Genomic DNA, 6,000 nt, shown 5'->3' on the forward strand with positions numbered 1-6,000 from the left:
CAGGCCAATATTAAATGGCTTCTGAGCAGTTTTGTCTTGTATCTATTTTTTTTTAATACAAACTGTGTTGTGTATGGTTTTTGACTTACCTGGCTTTAAGAGGTTATAATAAAGAACAGATGCAAATTCCTACCATCCATTAGAAATTCTTTCCTTTTTGTGGCAAGAAGACTGTCCTAAGCTCCAACCATCCTTCACCCACATGAAAATTAGGCTAGTTTTTCCTTTAAAAGTATGGAAAGTGTCTTTGAGACATGATTGGCTCAAGAGACTAAAGTTGGGAGCAGTGATGTAGTTTCCTGACCATCTAGGTACAGACTGGCCAGAATGCTAGCTAGAGGCTGGTGCCCTGATAGAAGCTTTTTTTTTTTAAATATTAGACCATGAACAGCAGTGGGAAGCTATGATCATCTGAGGCAATATTTTATCTCAGATATCTCTTCCCTGCTCTGAAAACCTTTCCCCTAACATGGATAACAATTTGTTCATTGTTTTTATTTATTTTTATTTTTTAATCCTTACCTTCCATCTTAGAATCAATACTGGATATTTGATCAATACTGATATTGATCAATACTGGATATTGATTCTAAGGCAGAAGAACAGTAAGGGCTAGGCAATGGGAGTTAAGTGACTTGTTCAGGGTCACACAGCTAGGAAGTGTCTGAGGACAAATTCAAACCCAGGACTTCCCATCTCTGGAACTGGCTCTCAATCTACTGTGCCACCCAACTGCCCCCTTATTCATTGTTTAATGCATTCCAAGTTTCATTTCATTGCAGTTTTGGACCTAAACTACCAATAGACAGATCTTATTTGGGCCCAGGCAATAGCTTCTCCTTTGAAATGAATGCTAAATGTTTGAATTTGAATGACATTGATGTTTAACTGAGTTTGAGAGAACAACCTCATTAGTAGGTCTAAGCCCTCCAGCACTCCTTTGACACATTTTTTGTGACAGAAAAAGAATTAACAGCATCTATTTCCCCCCCCAAAGAGGATGTGGCTTGCACATTGCATTAATGCTTTATTTTTCAGATATGTTTAAACCACTTGTTTCAACACTTGCAAATAGAAAAATGAAATGGCTACCATTTTATTATCAGCATATAGGGGCCATTTTGGGGGGGGGGGGAGAATAATTTTGTATTTTGTTTTACTCAGACCAGAACTAGTTTAAAGACAATATATACACAAAAGGTGCTTTTGGTTTTGTGTTACCTTGAAGTCTGCTTGTGAGTCAGAATTGTTGTTCACATTTCAGGGCTTTCAAAAAAATCTTAGATCTGGAAGGCTGGACTTGAATCCTACATCCGATATGTTCATAATGTGTACATGTAACTTGATCCCCCTCAGCCTCAGTTTTTTCATTGGCATAATGAGGATAATAATACTTGGAAAGCTGATTTTTTAATCTGAAAATTTTTATTTAATTAATTAATTCAGAATATTTTCCATGCTTACATGATTCATATTCTTTCCACCCCCCCTCTTCCCACCTCCCTCTCATAGCCAATAAGCAATTCAACTGGGTTTTACATGTGTCATTGATCAAGACCTATTTCCATATTATTCACATTTGCATTAGGATGATCATTTAGAGTCTACATCCCCAGTCATAACCCCATCGTTCCATGTAATCAAGCATTCTTTTTCTTCTGCGTTTCCGCTCCCACAGTTCTTTCTCTGGATGTGGATAGTGTTACAGGATTGTCCTGGATCATTACATTGCTGCCAGAGAAGTTCACTACATTCGATTGTACCACAGTTGATGAGCTGATTTTAAATGTTGTTAGACCTAAAGGGTATGGCCACAAAAATATGGTTTTCAAGACTGTGAATTGCCAAAACTGTAAAGATAATTTTGGTGTCTTGAGTTTAATCAAAAATAAGTGGTCGCCATGGGAAAAATTATGAAAATACCCAAGTCAGCTGGGTTTTATGGAGATTTTAATTAACACAAATGAAGGAATTAAGGAAAGGGAGAGAGACAGAATAAGAGGAAATAGTAGGAAAGGGCCTAGGCCATTTGGCCAAATGGCCTGGGCCTGAGCCTTAAGAGATATTAGTCAGTCTTTAATCACTCACCACAAGATTTGTCCCAACGCAAGCTCCAAACCTCCGAACTCCATCTCCAACTACGAACTCCAACTAGTCCGAACTCTCCCTAGTCCTAACTCTCCCTAAGTTCAGAGAGCCAGCTCCTTTTAAAGAGAAATTTCTCTTATGTCACCTCCCCTAAATTTTCACATCTCGCAATCACCTTCTCTGGGTAGACTAAAGCTTCACACCTCTTTGCTAAGCTTGCCCTTTGTAAGTTGCTTGACCTTTTAGTGATTAATTTAACCTTTATAGGTACTTAGCACCCTTTTGTATTAGATCTAAAAATAGACCAGGCTTAAGGGCTTGGCTTCACTATAAGCATGAGTTAGGGACTTTTTCATTGTTCAGTAAGGAGTTTACAACTTTATCTTCCCCTAAAGTATGCCTAAGTATGGGTGGAGTAATATTAAAATTCCCAATACATTCCTGATCAAGTACCTCCATTTGTTACAATAAGGGAATAGCCTTAACCAAATATTTTATGGTAGAGTCTGAGCAGTTTTAAGATTCACAAGGGAAAACCTCATGCCCCAAACTCTATTAACATAAATCTTATTGTTATGTGATAAATGCCTTAACAGGCATTTATCTGCATAATTATGCAGAAATGCTTTTCTTTCTCCCTGGTTGACCCCTTGGGAGTTTTGGGGTATCCTCCAGCCACATGTGATTGAGCACTGAAGTATGCTTGCTTTGAAATGACAAACAGTCATTCCATGACTGGCTGCCAAATAGGAATTGCTAATGAATCAGGGGCTATTTAAAAGGTAGAGTAAGAAAAATAACTAAATAAAAATAAAAGGTGGCTCCCTTCTCTTCTGTTTCCAGTCACTTCCCAGGAGAGGTGATAGAGGCTTGATTGTCCAGACGATCTCTTATTCCTGCTGCCCTATGAATATAGCCCAGACTCCATGTTATCATGGGGACATTTCTTTCCTTGGCAAGCCTGATACGAACATTTGGACTGCTCTTTTTCTGTTCATTTTTTCCGTATCTTAGATGAGTGAGTATCCTAAATGAACATGCCCAGACTTGGAGACAGCCCTGTGAGTTCAAGAATTTTAGAAGTGTTTCCTTTTGATCAGAGCTAAATGGTATCAAGTAGAAGAGTTGGCAGCAACTATTCCAATACTCTTGGACGAGATGACCTTCTGTAGCAGTGCACTGGCTCCTTGGGGGCTTCCATTTAAGGCACGCTCAGTCCCATTTAGTTAAGCACATGAAAGCTTAGAGTAGAATTGCTTTTGAGCATGCATGAGCATGTATGTAGAGAGATACTCCTGTCCCCTCAACTTCAGTGCATGTCATTGTTGTTATTCCACTGTTCAGTTGTTTCTGACTCTTGGTGACCCCATGGACCAAAGTCCTAGGCTTTCTCTGGTGCAGGGAGGAGAGGGAAGGAGATACCTGGGAATTCTGATTAGTCAACAATTAATGACTTACAATTAAAAATAAACCAACAAATAAAAACAAATAAAAATAAGCTTGGGAAGAAGTAGGATTGCACTTTTTTGGGGGGGATTTGTCTTTAAACTGAAAAAAAAAATAAAATTATGGGTAGCATAATAATACAATATGCAAGTATGTAATAAGTCACAATATTTTATTATTGAAGAGAAACAAATTCTTACATTTGTTATGTTCAAAAAAATCTACATCTCCTTCTTCTTTTCCCTATTCCTTCCTTAAGGAGGCCGGTAATACAATATAGGTGACTCTGGGCAAGTCACTTAACCCTCAATGCTCTCCCTTTCCTCTCTTCTGCCTTGGAACCTACACTTAGTATTAATTCTAAGGCAGAAGTTAAGGGTTTAAAAAACAAACTTGTGAATTAAATACTAAGTAGATGACCTGCTATTATCTCCAGAATGAGAAAGCAAGACAGAAATGTCAAAAGACTGAGAATTTGGTCTAAAATAGAGATCTCCAACCCCTCCTCTCTCTGGAACGACTGACCGCATTTTCCTTTATCCCTCTCAAGCGTAAGCATTGCTGTCAGAAAAGATCCTGTAACAACGATTGCTTCCTGGTGTGCCTTCCCTGTGGTGGATTTTGAAACAGCTCAGATGATTGTTTTGATTCAAGAATAAAACATCCATCGTTACTCTTTCATTCATGAGTCATACAAAACCAGCTTTATGAATGCATCCTCCAGTCTAGACATTTTATCTCATTATATTCACAACTCCAAGCTGTGAAAAGATAAATTTGTTAAGGCAAAAAGGTTGAGAAAAGTACTTGAATGAAAACAAATAGGAAGCCTATTTCCATTGGGGACTGAGATGTTTTAAAAAACAACTTAGATACTGAGTCTAGATTAAATACGTGATATATTATGTCATCCTAGAGGGAAGACCCTGATTTTCATATTTCTCCTATCAAAAGTAGTCTAGATTCCTGGGAATATAGTAGCATAATAAAAGCTAACTTGTATATGCAGCACATTATCATTCATGTATCATGTATCACTCATTTTATTCCTGAACAAATAATTCCCCTCCAAATTTTGTGAAATGAGTGGTACAGATATCAATGGTATGATTAAAAAAAAATCCAAATGGAGGTAGGTAGGTAGCACAATAACTGAAAGCACTAGGCTTGGATTCAAATCTGACCTTATATACTTCCTCTGTGACCCTGGGAGAGTCACTTCACCCCAATTGCCTACCTTTGCCACTATTCTGTCTTGTGATTGATATTAAGACAGAAGGTAAGGGATTAAAAAAAATAAGACTAATCTTTTGATTCAGTCACTACATTTAGTTATAATTTTTTGTAATTGGAGAATCATTGGAACTGTATCAGCAGATAGAGATGAGATAAAATCTCCAGTAGCAAAATTTGACTACATGAACTTAATAGATCCTCATTTTATAGAAGAGGGTTAATTGATTTGCCAATTGTCATATAGTGTCACATATAAGTGACAGAACCAGAATTTGAATGCAGATCTTCTAAATCAGAACTTTCCCCCCCAACACTATTCTACCTAGTCAAAACACTAATTAAATGATGGACAGATGGGTGGATAGGTTGATGGTTGAAAAAAGTCTTTATTAAGCTCTTATTATGTGCCAGGCACTATGCTCCATGTTGTGGGTACAAAAAGTCAGCAAGATAGTCCTTGTCCTCAACAAGCTTATGCTCTAATGAGGAAAACATGGATAGGGGAGCTAGAATTAGAAAAGGGGGAAAGGGAGAGGAGCTGGCCAAGGAGAGGGCACAGTGGCCTGGCTCCAGGCAAGATTGTAATCTCCTTGATATCCAGGAGTGTCTTTTTTCTTCTTCTTTTTATTCCCAGTGCTTAGCATGGTACTTGGTACACAGTGCGCACTTAAAAATTGTCTATCAAGTTTATGAACAAAAATTGTCTATCAAGTTTATGAACAAATATTGAATGAAGATATAATGAAAGCTCACCTATTTGGAACCCATGATGGCAAGGGTGGGTCAGTTAAAGTGAATTGATTTACATCTATAGTGGTTTGGTATTATTGAAGTATATCAGACACTTCACACTCAATTCTTGATTCCCTTATTATAGAGATTCAGTGTTAAGGAAAAATATATGGGTCAAGCCCTCATCAAGAAACTACTCTCTGAAAAGATCAAGTCCCATTTGGGTTGCATGGTTAAGCTTGGGGTGGCTAAGTGGATAGAGCACCAGGTCTGGAGTCAGGAAATCTGTAAAGGATAATTTTAGCATTGTGACCTAAACTATATTAATTATTGGTTGCCATGGATATCCCAAATAATAAAAAAAAAAATTTACCCAAGTCAGTCTGGAAATTTATGGTGATTTAATTAATATAGTGGAAAGAAATTTAAGAGGAAGGGAAAAGGAAAGGGTGTAGGATTTCTCCCGCATGGCTTGTGCCTGGCAGGAAGATTAGAGGC

The sequence above is a fragment of the Monodelphis domestica genome, chromosome 5 (assembly GCF_027887165.1).
Source record: "Monodelphis domestica isolate mMonDom1 chromosome 5, mMonDom1.pri, whole genome shotgun sequence".
In the NCBI taxonomy this organism is placed as follows: domain Eukaryota; kingdom Metazoa; phylum Chordata; class Mammalia; order Didelphimorphia; family Didelphidae; genus Monodelphis; species Monodelphis domestica.